We start from the raw sequence: 20,640 nt of genomic DNA, 5'->3' as shown, positions 1-20,640 counted from the left end.
ACTAGGAAATAGCTTATGCTACATAAAAAGGCTGATACTATAGGATAAAGGACATGGTCCATCTGATGACTAGGAAATAGCTTATGCTACATAAAAAGGCTGATATTATAGGATAAAGGACCTGGTCCATTTGATGACTAGGAAATAGCTTATACTACATAAAAAGGCTGATACTATAGGATAAAGGACCTGGTCCATCTGATGACTAGGAAATAGCTTATACTACATAAAAAGGCTGATACTATAGGATAAAGGACCTGGTCCATCTGATGACTAGGAAATAGCTTATACTACATAAAAAGGCTGATACTATAGGAAAAGGACCTGGTCCATCTGATGACTAGGAAATAGCTTATACTACATAAAAAGGCTGATACTATAGGATAAAGGACCTGGTCCATCTGATGATTAGGAAATAGCTTATACTACATAAAAAGGCTGATACTATAGGATAAAGGACCCGGTCCATCTGATGATTAGGAAATAGCTTATGCTACATAAAAAGGCTGATACTATAGGATAAAGGACCCGGTCCATCTGATGACTAGGAAATAGCTTATACTACATAAAAAGGCTGATACTATAGGATAAAGGACCCGATCCATCTGATGACTAGGAAATAGCTTATGCTACATAAAAAGGCTGATACTATAGAATAAAGGACCTGGTCCATCTGATGACTAGGAAATAGCTTATGCTACATAAAAAGGCTGATACTATAGGATAAAAGACCCAGTACATCTGATGACTAGGAAATAGCTTATACTACATAAAAAGGCTGATACTATAGGATAAAGGACCTGGTCCATCTGATGACTAGGAAATAGCTTATACTACATAAAAAGGCTAATACTATAGGATAAAGGACCTGGTCCTTCTGATGACTAGGAAATAGCTTATGCTACATAAAAAGGCTGATACTATAGGATAAAGGACCTGGTCCATCTGATGACTAGGAAATAGCTTATACTACATAAAAAGGCTGATACTATAGGATAAAGGACCTGGTCCATCTGATGACTAGGAAATAGCTTATACTACATAAAAAGGGTGGAGACTATAGGATAAAGGACCTGGTCCTTCTGATGACTAGGAAATAGCTTATGCTACATAAAAAGGCTGATACTATAGGATATAGGACCTGGTCCATCTGATGACTAGGAAATAGCTTATGCTACATAAAAAGGGTGGAGACTATAGGATAAAGGACCTGGTCCTTCTGATGACTAGGAAATAGCTTATACTACATAAAAAGGCTTATACTATAGGATAAAGGACCTGGTCCATCTGATGACTAGGAAATAGCTTATGCTACATAAAAAGGGTGGAGACTATAGGATAAAGGACCTGGTCCTTCTGATGACTAGGAAATAGGTTATACTACATAAAAAGGCTGATACTATAGGATAAAGGACCTGGTCCATCTGATGACTAGGAAATAGCTTATGCTACATAGAAAGGCTGATACTATAGGATAAAGGACATGGTCCATCTGATGACTAGGAAATAGCTTATACTACATAAAAAGGCTGATACTATAGGATAAAGGACCCGGTCCATCTGATGACTAGGAAATAGCTTATGCTATATAAAAAGGGTGGATACTATAGGACAGTGGTCTTCAACCTGCGGACCTCCAGATGTTTCAAAACTACACCTCCCAGCATGCCCGGACAGCCATTGGCTGTCCGGGCATGCTGGGAGTTGTAGTTTTGAAGCATCTGGAGGTCCGCAGGTTGAAGACCACTGCTATAGGATAAAGGACCTGGTCCCTCTGATGACTAGGAAATAGCTTATGCTCCCGCTCTACAGTATTGCAACAAAGTTTTATAGGAATCCATTTCCGATGAAGAATCCGAAGTCGATTCGCTCATCCCTAGATGTTAAAGGGGTATTCCAGGATTATTTTTTTTATTTGACTATGCTACAGGGGCTGTAAAGTTAGTGTAGTTTATGATATAGTGTCTGTACCGGTGTGTGACGGTTTTATCAAAATTCTTTTGTGATTTTCACCCCACTATTTATTTTTACCAGCATACAAAATGACTGTTGTCTCAGATTTTTCCCAGCTTGCAATGCGGCCGAGACCAGACTCACTAGTCAGCTGATGACAGGGAGCCTGTCTGCTTCAATGGGTGGAGGGATCGCTTGGTGGTAGAGAGATCATTCTGCAACAGCTGTAGTCACCCTGATTAAAAACCACAGCGATTTGAATGGCTGTAGCTCATTTATGTTTCAATGGGTGGGGTGGCTGATGTGTGGGAGGGAGGAAAATGGAATCATGGGATTTTTAGGCAAACAAGAAAACTGAAAACAGGAAATACCAGTTCACAAAAAACTAGCCACAGAATTATGGTAATCTCACAACATAGCCATTTAGCCCCAAGACAAGCACAGATCCTTCCTAAGCATGTCCATTACTGTCTGCCAGGTACATACTAAAATCACCTTATGGTGGAGAACCCCTTTAACTTTTCATCTCTGGTGTTGTAGTACAGCACCTGTAAACCCTAAGAGGACATTTTTCATTTTCACAGACCACTGTTCCAAAAACCTGTCAAACACCTGTGGGGTGTAAATACTCACTGTACCCCTTGTAACATTCCGTGAGGAGTGTAGTTTCCAAAATGGGGTTACATGTATGTGTGTGTGTGGGAGGGGGGATCCACTGTTCTGGCACTATGGGGCCTTTGTAAACACACATGGCCTTCAATTCCATACACATTCCCTCTCCAAAAGCCCAATGGCGCTCCTTCTCTTCTGAGCCCTGTAGTGCGTCAGCAGAGCACTTTACATTCACAAATGGGCTATTGCCATACTCAGAAGAACTATTGCTACAAATGTAGGGGGGTTTTCCTATTACCCCTTGTAAAAATGAAAACTTTGGGGTAACACCAGCATTTTACTGAAATAAATCTAATTTTTCATTTTCATGTCCAACTTTAACAAAAAAATTTCAAACACCTGTGGGGTGTTAAGACTCACTGTAACCCTTGTTACGTTCCGTGAGGGGTGTGGTTTTTAAAATGGGGTCACATGTGGGTGTTTTTTTTTCTTTTCCGTTTATGTCAGAACTGCTGTAACGATCAGCCACCCCTGTGCAAATCACCAGTTTAGGCCTCAAATGTACATAGTGCTCTCTCACTCCTGAGCATTGTTGTGCGCCCGTAGAGCACTTTACGTCCACATATGGGGTATTTCCGTACTCAGGAGAAATTGTGTTACAAACATGCTGGAGTAAACCCCAACTTTACCTTTCCATAAGGGGTAAAAGGAGAAAAAGACCCCCAAAATTTGAAAAACATTTTCTCCCGAGTACTGAAATACCCCATATGTGGCCCTAAATATGTGTTGCCTTGAAATATGACAGGGCTCCAGAGTGAGAGAGCGCCATGCGCATTTAGGGCATAAATAAATTTTCATAAGGGTGGACCCGGATGCATGCATAGCGCTTGCCTCCAACACCAAAAAATACCCTATGGAAGTGTTTTTCAAACAGGGTGCCTCCAGCTGTTGCAAAACTCCCAGCATGCCTGGACAGTCAATGGCTGTCCGGAAATACAGGGAGTTCTTATTTTGCAACAGCTGGAAGGACAACCAGGGTAATACGGGGAATGGGAGGACTACAGTACCCAGAAAGATTATCAGAATTAGGGTTATTTAGTTTTGGGTACAGTCACACGGTCGGGTTCACAGCGAGTGTCCTGCTTGAAGTTTGAGCTGTGGCGGAAAATTTGCCACAGCTCAAACTTGAAGCTGGTAACTCGCTGTAAACCCGACTGTGTGATTGTACCCTGTACATTCACATGGGGGGGGGGGGAGCAAACCTTCAGCTGTTGCAAAACTACAACTCCCAGCATGCACTAACAGACCATGGATGCTGGGAGTTGTAGTTGTGCAACAGCTGGAGGCACACCGGTTGGGAAACACTGAATTAGGTAACAGATTACAGCAGTGTTTCTGCACCAGTATACCTCTAGCTGTTGGAGAACTACAACTCCCAGCATGCACAGTCTATCAGCAGATGCTGGGAGTTATAGTTTTGCAACAGCTGAAGGCACACGGGTTGGGAAACATTGAGTTAGGAAATAGACCCTGTTTCCCAACCAGTGTGTCTCCAGTTGTTGCAAAACTACAACTCCCATCATGCCCAGACAGCCACTGCTACCGCTGTCTCCGCCACCGACTCTCGCTGCCTTAGCTACTCCTTATCCTCTGCCACACTTGTTCCTGCCGCCAGGCCCCCTGCCACTTTGTTGTTGGTGTAGGTAGAAGTTTTTTGTAGATCATTTTGGTTGGTCATTTTTGTACCCTGTGGCAATTTTTTCACTGGCTTCAGGTACCACTCCATGGGTCAGATGCAGAGGGCCCAGTCCACAGAGTGTAGGGACGTAATGAGTCATGCATATACATGGTGCAGAGCATCACTACTTACCTCCACTGGCTGTATAGTAAACAGGGGTGCACAGTGTACCCATGTATACTATACAGGCGCCCAGCAAGAAAAGAGTTAACCCCCGCTGCTGCTGCTGAGCAGTTCTGGGTTAAGTCTGGGTGTGCCCTATCCTGTATATACAGCTATATATACAGCTATAGATGACTGTATATACAGTAGGCACACTGCAGCAATTGGAGGCTCCCTGTTTAGGAACACCCCAGGGGAGAGCGCCAAAAATGTACTAACCTTTTTTTCTCTCTCTTTTCAGATACGGTGGATTGCGACGATGAACAGCGTATTTTTTTTTTTTTATGTCAATAAAAGGGCTAACGAGGGTTGTGGGGGAGTTTTTCTTTTTGAATAAAAATGTTTTTTTCAATGTGCGTATTTTTTATAATTGAATTTTCAGGCTAAGTAGTGGAAGCCGTCTGGTAGACAGAATCCATTGCTAACCCCCAATTATTATCCCGGTACCCACCGCCACAGGGGTGCTGGGAAGAACAGATACCAACAGGCCCGGAGCGTCAAAAAAAATGGTGCTCCTGGGCCTAGGTGGTAACAGGTTGGCGTTATTTAAGCTGGGGAGGACCAGGAACAATGGTCCTCACCCACCCTGGTAATATCTGTTGCTGCTTGGTTGGTATCACCCTGATACTGAAAATCACACACGTTTTTTTTAATAAAAAAAAAAAAAACCTGCATAGGGTTCCCCATATTTTCAGTATCACCAGATACCTACCAAGCAGCAACAGATGTTACCAGGGTGGGTGAGGACCATTGTTACTGGCCCTCCCCAGCCTAAAAAACACCAATCTGTTACCACCTAGGCCCAGGAGTGCCATTTTTTTGATTGATGCTCTGGGCCTGTTGGTACCGCTTCTTCCCGGCACCCCTGTGGCGGTAGGTACCGGGGTAATAATTGGAGGTTAGCGCTAGCATTTTGGGGCTAACGCTGAGTAATGGATTATGTCTACAAGACAGCTTCCACTACTAAGCCTGAAAATTAAATTATAAAAACACAACACATTGTAAGACATTTTTTATTTAAAAAAAACACCCCCCCCCCCACAGCCCTAGTTAACCTTTTTATTAAAATAAAAAAAACGCTGGTCATCATCACAGTCCTCCACATTCACGTATCAGAAATGGAAAACAAGAAATATAGGTTAGCACATTTTTTGCGCTCTCCGCTGGAGAGAGCGCACATAATGCTGCGTGTTCCTAAACAGGGAGCCTCCAATTGTTGCTAAACCACAACTCCCATCATGGGGGGCTGTAGTTGAACAACAGCTGGAGTCTCCCTGTTTGGAAACACACTGCCAGAAAGGCTTTGTTCCCATTATGCAAAACGCATAATGTGAACAGTCAGACCTAGACTGTGTGGCTCCACCCCCTAATGAAGTCATCAATAGGGGCGGGGCAATAATGGTCGCAGGGGGTCTCAGATGTGAGACCCCCTTTTCGATCTGTCCTTCTGCCCTTGGACTACTATTCCCATCATGGGACAGATGGGAGTAGAACCGCACCGCTGAGGGATGGCACTTGCACATGTGCGGGACCACTTTTTGGACAGTTAGGACTACTACTCCCATCATGACAGACTGTCCATGATGGAAGTTATAGTCCAGTGGCCAATCGCAGCAGGTCATTCTCCAGAGACCCGCTGCGATCCGTATTAACTGTACAAGTCAGCGGTACATGTGGCTCCACTGTGCTCCCCGCCAGCTCCTGTATAAGCTGCCATAATTAATAATCGCCGCAGGGAGATGGGAGCTCTGATTGGTGGACAGTGTATACAGGAGCCGGTGGGAAGCGCAGTGGAGCCGCATGTGCCGCCAGCTTGGACAGTTAATAAATGCAGATCACAGCGGGTCTCTGGAGAATCACCTGCTGCGATCGGCCCCTGTACTATAACTCCCATTATGGGCAGTCTGTGCATGATGAGAGTAGTAGTCCTAACTGTTCCAAGAGTCCCGCAGCCGGGGGGGATGTTCAAGTGCCGTCCCTCAGCCATCATGCTCCATGATGGAAGTAGTTGTAGTTTAGCAGTGTTGAAGGATGGCTCCTGCATGCTCCGGCTGTCTCGGTAGAACACTTTCATACGTGTCCTTTTTGATGGTGTATTTTTGCAGTAAAAAAACCCAAAAAACTTATTTGGGCAAAAAAAACGCGTAAAAAAAACAAAACGCACATGATAAATTAGTATCTACTGCAAAGTTGAATTCCACAATACACCCAAAAAAAGTAAAATAAAATCGAGTACTTTGCTTTTTGCTCTATCAAAAAAGTCACACAAATAAGAAGCAAAATAACTCACTGTGCAAGAAAATTGCGCTACATATAGAAAAGAAAAAGCTTCTACCACCAATGATAAATTTCCCCCTTCGGGTACATCCACACGAGCGGATTTACAGCGGATTTAACGCTGCGGATCCTCTGGTGAAGGCCCCGCTCTATGCTGTCTTTACCACCAATGATAAGCTTCTACCACCAATGATACATTTCCCCCTTAGGGTACGTCCACACGAGCGGATTTACAGCGGATTTAACGCTGCGGATCCTCTGGTGAAGGCCTCGCTCTATGGTGTCTTTAGATGTGCCTGCTCGTAGTGGCAATACGCCGCTACGAGCAGACACTGTAGCGATGTGCATGATGTACTCGCACATCGCAGCCGCTCTCCCTGTTCTGAGCTAGGCAGAGAGCTCCCGCAATGTGCGAGTATACTGCAACTCGCCTTCACAGTGTGTCTGCTCGTAGCGGCATATTGCCACTACGAGCAGGCACATGTAAAGACAGCATAGAGCGGGCCTTCACCAGCAGATCCGCTGCGAAAATCCGCTCATGTGAACGTACCCTTAGCCTGGTTTGCTGGTGAGAAGGGCAGAAGCACTTTAGTAGCGGGTGAGGTTTTCTCTTGGTGGGTGTATCACACTGCCATTTGTGGCTGGTAGGTGATGTCCATTAGGAAGATAGTGGGAGAAAAATGTGTGCATGTGACATCTTTATCTCCCGCTATCTTCAGGTGGAATAACGGGGGTTATAACGGATTCAAGTAAATGGGATCCTCTTTGCCCGTTATGACGACTTCCGTTAGGCTCCGTTACAATAACGGGCGTTAAGAGCGAACAAAGTGAAAAATAAGGGGTACTCCACTGGAAAACATTTTTTTCTTAAATCAACTGGTGCCAGAAAGTTAAACAGATTTGTAAATTACTTCTATTCAAAAATCTTAATCCTTTCAGTAGTTATCAGCTGCCGTATGATCCGCAGGAAGTTGTTTTCTTTTTGAATTTCCTTTCTGCATGACCACAGTGCTCTCTGCTGACACCACTGTCCATTTTAGGAACTGTCCAGAGTAGGAGAAAATCACCATAGAAATCCTCTCTCTGCTCTGGACAGTTCCTAATAATGACAGATTAGTCAGCAGAGAGCACTGTGGTCAGGCAGAAAGGAAATTCAAAATGAAAAGAACTTCCTGTGGATCATAACAGCCGCTGATAAGTACTGGAAGGATTAAGATTTTTTAATAGAAGTAATTTACAAATCTGTTTAACTTTCTGGCACCAGTTGATTTAAAAATAAAAAATAAAATGTTTTCCAGGGGAGTACCCCTTTAATGTCCATTTGTAACAGAGCCACATAGTGTAAATGTAGCCTAAGAAATACTCTGCAGGGGCCTATAGGAGTCGGTCTGGAGTCTGCAAGAAGCACAGTTCATATCACCAGAGGCTTATGAGTGGCTTGCTATAATGCCCTGCAGGGGGGGGGGTCTTGCTATAATGCTCTGCAGGGGGGGGGGCTTGCTATAATGCTCTGCAAGGGGGGGGGGCTTGCTATAATGCTCTGCAGGGGGGGTTGCTGTAATGCTCTACAGGGGGGTTGCTGTAATGCTCTGCAGGGGGGGGGTTGCTGTAATGCTCTGCAGGGGGGTTGCTGTAATGCTCTGCAGGAGGGGGGTTGCTGTAATGCTCTGCAGGAGGGGGGGTTGCTGTAATGCTCTGCAGGAGGGGGGGTTGCTGTAATGCTCTGAAGGGGGGGGTTGCTGTAATGCTCTGCAGGGGGGGGTTGCTGTAATGCTCTGCGGGGGGGTTGCTGTAATGCTCTGCAGGGGGGGTTGCTGTAATGCTCTGCAGGGGGGGTTGCTGTAATGCTCTGCAGGGGGGTTGCTGTAATGCTCTGCAGGGGGGTTGCTGTAATACTCTGCAGGGGGGGGTTGCTGTAATGCTCTGCAGGGGGGGTTGCTGTAATGCTCTGCAGGGGAGGGTTGCTGTAAAGCTCTGCAGGGGAGGGTTGCTGTAATGCTCTGCAGGGGAGGGTTGCTGTAATGCTCTGCAGGGGAGGGTTGCTGTAATGCTCTGCAGGGGAGGGTTGCTGTAATGCTCTGCAGGGGGGGGTTGCTGTAATGCTCTGCAGGGGGGGGGTTGCTGACCATTACAGCAACCCCCTCCCCCCGCAGACCATTACAGCAACTCCCCCTCCCCCAGCAGACTATTACAGCAACAACCCTCCTCCCCCCGCAGACCATTACAGCAACCCCCCGCAGACCATTACAGCAACCCCCCCTCCCCCCGCAGACCATTACAGCAACCCCCCCTCCCCCGCAGACCAATAGAGCAACCCCCCTCCCCCCGCAGACCATTACAGCAACCCCCCCTCCCCCCGCAGACCATTACAGCAACCCCCCTCCCTCCGCAGACCATTACAGCAACCCCCCTCCCTCCGCAGACCATTACAGCAACCCCCCCTCCCCCCACAGACCATTACAGCAACCCCCCCTCTCCTGCACAGCCCCTCTCAGCTGCAGAGGATTACAGCAACCCCCCCTCCCTTTCTCCTGCAGAGCATTAAAGCAACCCCCTCTCTCCTGCAGAGCGTTACAGCAACCCCCCCCCCCTCTCTCCTGCAGGGTATTACAGCAACACCCCCCCCCCCTCTCTCCTGCAGGGCATTACAGCACCCCCCCCCCCCCTCTCTCTCCCCTGCAGAGCATTACAGAACCCCACTCTATTCTGCAGAGCATTACAGCAACAACTCATAAGCCTCTGGTGATATGATCTGTGCTTTTTTGCAGACTCCAGACTGGCTCTATAGGCCCCTGCAGAGTATTACTTGTCCATACACCACCAAGAGAAAACCTCACCCGATACTAAAAGTTCTGCCGTCTCCTCACCAGCAAATCACTCATAAGCTGGCGAGATCAATTGTGTTTCCTACAGACTTCAGACTGGCTCCGCCTACTCGAGTTTAGTCACATGGTCATGACATCATCAGAGGTCCTTTAGCTGGCTAGGAAATAGCATCTACCTTGACCATATTTCCACAAATTTGCTGTCCATTTAACTCCAGGAAAAGTGGATGAATAAAGTGATAGATTTATTGTACTTAACCCCTTAAGGACGGACCCATTTTTTACCTCAATGACCAGGCTCTTTTTTTTTTATTTGACATGTATCTCTTTAACCCCTTAAGGACCCGGGGTTTTCCCATGTTTGCATTTTCGTTTTTTCCTCCCTACCTTTAAAAATCATAACTCTTTCAATTTTGCACCTAAAAATCCATATGATGGCTTATTTTTTGCGCCACCAATTCTACTTTGTAATGACATCAGTCACAACTACATGCAGGAAAATTTATACGTTCAAAATTGTCATCTTCTGACCCCTATAACTTTTTTTATTTTTCCGCGTATGGGGCGGTATGAGGGCTCATTTTTTGCGCCATGATCTGAAGATTGTAGCGGTACCATTTTTGCATTGATAGGACTTATTGATTGAACTTTTTATTAATTGAATTAATGATATAAAAAGTGACCAAAAATGCACTATTTTGGATTTTGGAATTTTTTTTTTTGCGTGTACGCCATCGACCGTGCGTTTTTTTTTTTTAAATGGGAAAAGGGGGCTGATTCAAACTTTTATTAGGGAAGGGGTTAAATGATCTTTATTCACTTTTTTTCCACTTTTTTTTTTTTTTTGGAGGGTTATAGCTCCTATAGGAGACTATAACACTGCACACACTGGGGGACATGTATCATTATTTGTCTATTGTAGACTCAGTTCTACCCCTTTACACTGCTTGTCTATTGTACACTCTTCCTCAGAATTTACTAAGGCTGTACACTCCTTTCATAAATCTTGTGCAAATATAGAAACACCCCCCTTCGCTCTACCGTACACTCCTTCTCTACCTCACAGGAAAAGTGGACGTAGGGATTTTGTACTATTGCTTTGAGGCCAGGATTCCATTGAGGTTTTTTGTCCATCAGCAAAAAACACCAGAAAAACTGTCTCCGCTTTTTTCTGTGTTTTGTCAGTTTTTCTTGCGTTTTTTACTTGCGTTTTTGCTGGTGTGTGGAAACAAAAAAATGTACTAAACTTTTAGTTGTTTTTTTTTCTTCTCATTTTAGATACGTGAATGCGGAGGACTATGTCAGATTTGGTGGATTGCGACGATGAACAGCGTTTTTTTATGTCAATAAAAGGGTTAACGAGGGCTGTGGGGGAGTGTTTTTTTTTTAAATAACTTTTTTTTTTCAATGTGTTGTGTTTTTTATAATTGAATTTTCAGGCTTAGTAGTGGAAGCTGTCTTATAGACGGAATCCATTACTATGCCAGGGTTTAGCGTTAGCACCAAAAACAGCTAGCATTAACCCACAATTATTACCCCGGTACCCACCGCCACAGGGGTGGCGGGAAGAGCCGGTACCAACAGGCCCGGAGCATCAAAAATGGTGCTCCTGGGCCTAGGTGGTAACAGGCTGGCGTTATTTAGGCTGGGGAGGGCCAGTAACAATGGTTCTCGCCCACTCTGGTAACATCAGGCTGTTGCTGCTTGGTTGGTATCTGACTGATACTGAAAAAATGAGGGAACCACACACTTTTTTAAAATGTATTTATAATAAAAAAAACGCATAGGGTTCCCCCTATTTTCAGCCAGATACCAAGCAGCAACAGCCTGACGTTACCAGGGTGGGCAAGGACCATTGTTACTGGCCCTCCCCAGCCTAAATAACGCCAGCCTGTTACCGCCTAGGCCCAGGAGCGCCATTTTTGACGCTCCGGGCCTGTTGGTACCGGCTCTTCCCGGCACCCCTGTGGCGGTGGGTGCCGGGGTAATAATTGGGGGTTAGTGCTAGCTGATTTTAGGGATAACACTAATCCCTGGCTTAGTAATGGATTCCACTACTAACCCTGAAAATGTAATTATAAAAACACGACACATTAATAAAAAAAAATGATAAAAAAAAAATCACTCCCCCACAGCCCTCGTTAACCATTTTATTGAAATAAAAAAAAAACACTGGTCATCGTCGCAGTCCAGAGAATCTGACGTAGTCCTCCGCAATCACGTATCTGAAATGAGAAGAAAAACAAGAAATATGGGTTAGTACATTTTTTGCACTCTCCCCTGGGAAGAGCGCACATAATGCAGCGTGTTCCTAAACAGGGAGCCTCCAGTTGTTGCTAAACTACAACTCCCATCATGGGGGGCAGTATTTAAGCGACAGCTGGAGTCTCCCTGTTTGGGAACACACTGCTCTGTTCCCATTATGCAAAACTGTCCCTCTGCCCTTGGACTACTACTCCTATCATGGGACAGAGTCTGTCCCATGATGGGAGTAGTTGTAGTACTGCAGTGCTGCTGAGGGATGGCACTTGCACATTCCCCGGCTGCGGGACTTTTAGGACTACTACTCCCATCATGGACAGACTCTGTCCATGATGGGTGTTGTAGTCCAGGGGCTGAGGTGCAGATCGCACCGGGTCATTCTGCAGAGACCCGCTGCGATCTGGATTTAAGTTAGGAAGCCGGGCGGTACATGCGTCTACACTGCGCTGCCCGCGGCTTCTATATACACTGTAATAATTCATAATCCCCGCCGCTGGGAGAGGGGAGCTCTGATTGGTCAATATGTATTCTCCAATCAGAGCTCTCCTCTCCCGGCGGGCATTATGAATTATTACAGTGCATATAGAAGCTGCGGGCAGCGCGATGTAGACGCATGTACTGCCCGGCTTGTTAAATGCGGATCGCAGCAGATCAGTCTCTGGAGATCCGCTGCGATCCGCCGGAACACGGGAGCTCTGATTGGAGAACAACTATTGACCAATCAGAGCACCCCTCTCCCGGCGGTGGTGATTATGAATTATGACAGTATATATAGAAGCCACCATGTAGACGCATGTACCGCCGCTTTGTATAGTTAATAAATGCGGATCGCAGCGGATCTCCAGAGAATGCGGCTTCTATATACACTGTGATAATTCATAATCCCCGCCGCTGGAACACGGGAGCTCTGATTGGAGAATAGCTATTGACCAATCAGAGCTCCCGTCTCCCGGCGGGGATTATGAATTATGACAGCTGTATATAGAAGCCGGTGGGGTGCGCAGTGTAGATGCATGTACCGCCCGGCTTCCTAACTTAAATGCGGATCGCAGCGGGTCTCTGCAGAATGAGCCGATGCGATCTGCACCTCAGCCCCTGGACTACAACTCCCATCATGGACAGAGTATGTCCATGATGGGAGTAGTAGTCCTAAAAGTCCGGCAGCCGGGGGATGTGCAAGTGCCATCCCTCAGCAGCGCTGCAGTACTACAACTACTCCCATCATGGGACAGACTCATGATAGGTGTAGTAGTCCAAGGGCAGAGGGGCAGATCGCAGCAGATCATTCTCCAGAGACCTGCTGCGATCCGCATTTATTAACTATACAAACCAGAGGTACATGTGGCTACACTGCGCTGCCAGCCAGCTCCTATATACAGTTCTTATAATTCATAATCCACACCAGGAGAGGCGAGCTCAGATTGATGGATAGCTATTGACCAATCAGAGCTCCTGTATCCCGGCGGCGGGGATTATGAATAATGACAGTGTATACAGGAGCCGCATGTACCGCCAACTTTTTAAATTAATAAATGCGGATCGCAGCGGGTCCCTGCAGAGTGATCTGCTGCGATCTGCCCCTCTGCCCCTGGACTACAACTCCCATCATGGGCAGAGTCTGTCCATGATGGGAGTAGCAGTCCTTTAAAGTCCCGCAGCCGGGTGATCACAAGTGTCCATAATCATTACATTGTTATTAAAAGGTACATGGAATGATTTTAAGTATCACAGAGATAATTTGACTAGCGGCAGAAGCAGAGTAATCTCCGCAATCCGCTCTGAAAAATGAAATGGATGATTTAGAGCATCTCGCTAAGTGCAGTCCAAGACGGCTTATATTTGCGTTCAAAAAAAGGTACTTGCGGAAAATTTAGAGGTGTAAAAGAAAAGTACGCAGTTAATAAATCCATGCCTACTATAGATGTCACTCCAAGCTACGCCATATCGCGACATCAGGAGGAAAGGCTCTATCAGAATATATGCAAAAAAATACGCAAAAAACAGCTTGCGCAAAATTTTGCGCAAGAATTTACACGCAAAAACTGTGTAAATTCTTTGATACATGTCCCCCACTGATCTTTTACATTGTTCAATGGTTTCTCATAGGAAACCATTGATCAATGATTCTGCCGCTTGACTGCTCATGCCTGGATCTCAGGCACTGAGCAGTTATTTGGCGATTGGACAGCATGGAGGCAGGTAATGACCCTCTGGCTGTCCTGTAAGCTGTTAGGGATGCCACAATTTCATTTCATCCCGAACAGCTCCCTGAGCTAACCGGCATTAGTTTACTTTCACTTTAGATGCGACGTTCAACTTTCAACGCCACGTCTAAAGGGTTAATAGCGCACTGCACCGTGATCATTAGCCACAGGGCCCGGCCCGGCCAAGCCCGACCCGCTAGCGGACTCATGACGTACCAGTATGTCATGGGTCCTTAAGGGGCTAAATGGTAATAACTTTAGAACGCTTTTTCTGAGCAGAGCGATTCTGAGATAGTTTTTTCGTCACATATTGTACTTTATATAAGTGGTGCATTTTTGTTGACACATGCAACATTTTTTGTGAAAAACTCCAAAATATTGTGAAAAACTGGAAAATTTGTGGCGTTTTTTTAAATTTTAATTTTTATGGTGTACAATGTGCGGTAAAAGTGATGTTATATTTATTCTGTGGGTCAGTACGATTATGGCCATACCCATTTTATATAGCTTTCTATGTTCTTTTTACTTTTCTGAGCAAAATTATTTTTCTGCCATTCATTTTCCAACAGCTGTAACGCTTATTTTTTGCGGGATGAGCTGTACTTTTTATTGATATCATTCTTGCAATACGTGCTACCCTTTGATCTTTTTTATTCTGCTATTTGTACGGCATTCACCGTGCAGGATAATTTACATTACCAATTATGTATATGATTTGTGTTTGTGACCTTTTTTGGTGATAATACAGTGCTTTTATTGAGAAATTTTTTACACTTCATACTTTTATTGAATAACTTTTTTTTTTATTTTTTACACTTTTACAGTTTATACTATGCTGCAATACATTTGTACTGCAGCACAGTATGACCCGATCAGCTGCACACAGCACAGCCTGTGCGATCCAGCCTGTGGCTGGATCTCACAGACTTCCGTAGCAGGCAGACAGGAGGTCATGATCTGGCCTCCTGCTGCCATAGCAACCAACGACGACCCGCGATCGTATCACCGCGCCGCCGTTGGTGAACAGGGGGAGAGCACTCCCCCTGTCAACACCATAGATGCCATGATCAGAATTGATCACGGCATCTACGGAGTTAATGCTGCCGGGACCGATGCCATCGCGGCTCCAGCAGCTGCGGCGGGACTCCGGCTGTGATTGACAGCTGGGTCCCGACACCGATCTCCGGCGCTGCCCGTGGCAGTGCCGGAGATCGTTATGACGTATGCATACGTCCCATAGTGCGAAGTTGTCGGTTGCTGGAACGTATGCATACGTCCTATAGCGGGAAGGGGTTAAAGGGGTTATCTGTCTTTCACCATTCCTGAGAAAAGATGTGTGGTGAAGTAATATATAGTCACTGGGGGAGATTTATTAAAACCCGTCCAGAGGAAAAGTTGCTGAGTTGCCCATAGCAACCAATCAGATCGCTTCTTTCATTTTTGAAAAGGCCACTGAAAAAGGAAAGAAGCGATCTGATTGGTTGCTATGGGCAACTCAGCAACTTTCTCTCTGGACAGGTTTTGATAAATCTCCCCCAACTGTGCCTAATAGAGCACATTCTAAACTGCCATCTTATCCTGTCACATTTACTATAGCTCTCAGCTGCAGATGAGCAGAGAGCTTTTCTATACCACACCTGCCTTTCGCTTCTCGGCCTTTTGGCTAAGATCAAGTGTAGTATCTGTTCTTATCAGTTTCATGCCAGTGGACAGGCAAGCCTGTGTGGGGCTGATGGGGATGGGTGCTGCATGGAGGGGGCAGGTGTTCCGGGGCTGGTTCTGAGGAATCAGCTTGACAGCTGTCCTGATATAACCGGTTTCCTCCGGGTCTCGCCATGAGGTAGAGGGGTGTAGAGCCGAGGTACTTCTGTGCCACGGGGAGTGGTGATCCTGAGGTGCCGAAACTCACTGGGTGTTATAACTCACTGAGTGAACGCACTGCACCATACTCTTCACCTTTGGCACTCACCCTTGGTATCCCGGCCTTCTGGCTAGGATCAGGGAAATTTTTATAGATCCGGCCGGATGACCGGGCAGTATATCTGCACTCATTCACTTTTTTTTTTGTATGTCACTGTGCCACGTATGTTTTTTTTTCTTTGTACACAGGATTGTTAGGATGCGGTAGCCCTTCTGGGTGTCCCTCCTAGTGGTCTAGGGGAGGTGTGTGTGGCCTTTTGGTTCCTCACCTCCCTGCAACCCCTGGACATCTTGGCTTCGGTCAAGATGCCATCAGTATACAGCTCCTCGGCTGATACTTTGGCTAACGCCTAGGTTGAAGCCAGGGGCATTGGCGGCCCCTTAATGGCTTCGGCGAAAAGGGCCATCAAACCTGGATCCTTGCAGGTGCCTTTTGGCCCGGAGGTGAAGGGTAGGTTTGTTGGGGGGCCCCTTCTGTTGGAGAAGGGCTTAGCTTTAGACCGCATCCTTTGTGCACGTTTTTTAGTGTGACACGTTTGCACTTTTTCTTGCACTGCATCTTCGTCATATACATGTGCCTGGAATATACATTTTTTTAAAACTTTTTATTTTATTTTTATACATACCGTATTTATCGGGGTATACCACACACCGGCCTATAACACGCACCCTCATTTTACCAAGGATATTTGGGTAAAAAAAGTTTTTTACCCAAATATCCATTGTAAAATGAGGGTGCGTGTGTGTGCATGTATACCCCGATACACCCCCAGGAAAGGCAGGGGGAGAGAGGCCGTCGCTGCCCGCTTCTCTCCCCCTGCCTTTCCTGGGGTCTAGAGCCCTGCTGCCGCTGCTTCTCTCCCCCTGGCTATCGGCGCCGCTGCCCGTTCTGTCCCCCTGACTATTGGTACCGGCGCCCCATTGCCGGCGCCGATAGCCAGGGGGAGAGAAGCGGCGCCGACAGCCAGGGGGAGGGAAGGGGCAGCGGCACCCATTGCCGGCGCCGCTGCCCCGTTGCCTCCCCCCATCCCCGGTGGCATAATTACCTGGGTCGGGTCCGCGCTGCTGCAGGCCTCCGGCGTGCGTCCCCTGCGTCGTTGCTATGCACGGCACGGCGCACTGACGTCATGCGCCGCGCCGTGCAGCGCATAGCAACGACGAAGGGGACGCACGCCGGAGGCCTGCAGCAGCGCGGACCCGACCCAGGTAATTATGCCACCGGGGATGGGGGGAGGCAACGGGGCAGCGGCGCCGGCAATGGGTGCCGCTGCCCCTTCTCTCCCCCTGGCTATCGGCGCCGGTACCGATAGTCAGGGGGACAGAACGGGCAGCGGCGCCGATAGCCAGGGGGTGAGAAGGGCCGGCAGCAGGGCTCTAGACCCCAGAAAAGGCAGGGGGAGAGAAGCGGGCAGCGACGGCCTCTCTCCCCCTGCCTTTCCTGGGGCGGTATCGGCGTATAACACGCACATAGACTTTAGGCTAAAAAGTTTAGCCTAAAAAGTGCGTGTTATATGCCGATAAATACGGTATATACATCCAAAACAATAACTACACATCACATTCTACTTAAATTACATTGCCTAATATTCCAACGATTATGCATCCTTAAAAGTCCCAAGAGAGGGAGTAAGAGAAGAAGAAGGAAAAAAAAAGGAAAAACAGGAGGGGGAGGGAAGGTAAAAGTTTGAATATACATGTATAATGTGTGAGCAATTACAATGTGTTGATGTAGCAGCGCTGAATGTGCAAACACAAATTCATTTTTCTCATACATAGTAAGCTGTGGTACACATTGGCCCTGATTTACTATTGTAAACCCGACTGGTTTTGTCACTTTTTAATTTTTTTTTCCTGTCGCACGATCTTTGCGACATGTCGCAGACCTCGTGCGACAGTGTGCGACTCCACTTTTCTATCAACACGACTCGGGTTCATGTGAACCTGAAAAAGGGGGATTTCCCGACAAATTTGAAATTTTCATGCTAGGTTTCCACTTAGGTTTTTTTTTGTTACAAAAACGCCAATAAAAACGCCCATTCTGCCGCATGGCTTTTTTTTGTGAAAAAAAGCTGCGGCCAGATGTTAGCTGAAAGTCCATAGGGAACTGCAAAATGCCAAATCCACTTGGCTTTTCTCAGTTTGGCTTTTTTTTTTAAATCCTTTTGGCGTTTTTGGGCTCCTTGGCAGCTTTTAAAAAAACGACCTCTTGTCGAGACTTTGGCTAGAAGTCTATGGGAGTGAAAAAACGCCAAGAAAAAACACCATGTGGGTTTTAACTTTGGTGTTTTTTCTGGCGGTTTTTATTCTTTTTTGGACTTTAGCGATCCAAAAAGTGATGGAGATACCTTTTTTTATAAAAATTTTGTAGGGTACCATTAAATAATAATAATAAAAAAGATACAGTAGTGATGGAAAAAATTGTATTTAATTACATTTATCTAACATATATATTTTTATAACAAAATTTTAACTAATTTTTAAACAGGGAACAATTTATGTGGGCGGGCAGGGAACTAAAACTGTGTGTGTGTTTTTCACTTTTTTTAAACATTTTTTAGGTAGTACTATTACTCCCAGCATGGAACACACTGTTCCATGATGGGAGTAGTAGTACTTGTACTAATTGAAAGATCGCCGGGGTCTGTTGCGATCCTTCTGTATAATGTATACATGCAGACGTCCGCTCTTCTATGGTCCCTGCACTGACGTATATATACACCTATTCATATTTCCCGCAGAGAGTTGTGATTGGCCAGATGGTTCCAGCCAACCACAACTCTGTGGGAAATATGAATAGGTGTATATATACGGCAGTGCAGGGGACCATAGAAGAGTGGCCGGCCGCATCTATACATTATACAGGAGGATCACAGCGGGTGTCAGGAGTGACAGTCACTGCGATCTGTCTATTATTGCAGGTGCTACAGCTCCCAGCATGGAGCAGAATGTGCTCCATGTTGGGAGCAGTAGTACCTGCAGTAAGGGACAGATCACAGCAGATGTCACTCCTCCTGACACCTGCTGCGATCCTCCTGATGTGAATGTCGGGACTCAGCTTGTTGATTCGTTGCTAGCCTTACCTAAGTGCCGGTAGTGAACAATATCACCTGACTTCGGCATTTGCATATATTTGTGTACTAATATTTTGCATCATGTCCAACTAATTACTTCGCTATATGTATCTGTTGCATTCGCATACATCTGTGCACTAACATCGTGCATTAGGTTCAGCCAACCACTTTAATCAGTATTATTTAGTTTTACTCATTTACTACTTACTACGACTATTATTCTTTAGTGGTAATTATCTCTACTCCTCCTATTATCTATATCTATTGTGTAATTATCTTACACGTAGTGATTAGGGCTTTGCCCGGGTAGAGAGTTAGTCCACCAATTAGTTAGTAAGTTAGTTCTGTGTAGGGAATGGACAGCAGAGAATAGGAGGTTCCGCTGCGGGACCGTCCTTTTTAGGGCGATAATTCAGCCTAGGAGTAGGGCTGGTAACAGGGACTATTTTAGGGAGTGATAGGCTCCCTCCCCTGGCCCCCCCCCCCCCTGTTGTCCCTCCCTGTGTCATCTGGGGTTAGGGCTGGTTAGACACATATTTTGTATACTTTTTGAGATATCGGTTTATATCTTATTCGGACCCAGGAGTGGTCGATGTGATCTGTGTTATGTGCTTTATCAGACACATCTGTATCTTTTATAGTGATCTTTTCACTTTATTTTGTTTATTATTATTGATTTAGTGGTACCCTTGTTTTATGGGCTCGTATTAAAAGTTATATTTTAAATTGGTCTAATATTCTGTGATTTGTCTGTAGTTACTGCCTAAATGTATAAGTTTCATAGTTTTTGATACAAATGTATCTTTAGGTTTAGAATTACTGAATGCTTTCTACAGAGTAGTGTGCTTTCTAACTTAATTGAATGTGACAGTGGCTCATGATTTTTTCTATACAATGTTTGTTTACTCACTAAATATTCGTCTGTCACTGGTTTTGTGAATAGGTTGGATGATGATACTGCTTCATGATACAGGTTTGGAAGAAAGGCTTTTTTTCAATGATAAGCACAGTACATGAAGTATTATATTGTGAAGGTATGAATGGAAACATAAAAATATAGGAAGTATAAAAATTATTATTATTATAAAAATGTCTGTATACATATAAACATATATACACGTGTGTGCTTGCCTACATATATACCTGTGTGTATAAATACATATATAGGATGTAGATATATGCATATATGAATATATCACACATATATGGAAGATATTCTGAAAATCACGTGACCGGCATCCATAGCAACGCGTCCGAAGTGACGCTTGCGCTGGCACAGTCCTCCGCTCCTGACAGCAACACTTCTGCTCCTCTCCGATACCTCCAGTCTATTAAACCACATATTATTTCCTTAACCAGCACAGAGCAGGGTCATTAATTTGGGTCTCTGTATTGACACCAGCCCTGGTTTCTTCATTTCTATTTGTTGCTTCTGAAGCACTGTTCCCTGTAACATCTGTGACATCTGTGACATCCCACATCTGGGCCACGCCCCCTCGTGTGTTTAGCACTATTTTTTCATATAAATATGGATCCTTGTCACCATGTATGCACACCTGATCTGAGAAAGAGGGGATCCCCCTCGGAACGCGTCATCTTTTATTATTTTTATACAA

General features: G+C 45.6%; 1 non-coding gene across 1 annotated transcript; it reads left to right on the top strand.

Moving 5' to 3' along the window:
- The first annotated feature begins 15,676 nt into the window (after positions 1 to 15,676).
- LOC130294754 (U2 spliceosomal RNA) lies at positions 15,677 to 15,870 on the top strand. The gene has a single exon (XR_008848622.1). It is a non-coding gene; the product is annotated as a U2 spliceosomal RNA (small nuclear RNA).
- The last annotated feature ends 4,770 nt before the right edge of the window (positions 15,871 to 20,640 follow it).

The sequence above is a fragment of the Hyla sarda genome, chromosome 10, assembly GCF_029499605.1.
Source record: "Hyla sarda isolate aHylSar1 chromosome 10, aHylSar1.hap1, whole genome shotgun sequence".
Taxonomy (NCBI): Eukaryota; Metazoa; Chordata; class Amphibia; order Anura; family Hylidae; genus Hyla; species Hyla sarda.
This window is presented reverse-complemented; position numbering and strand designations above follow the sequence as displayed.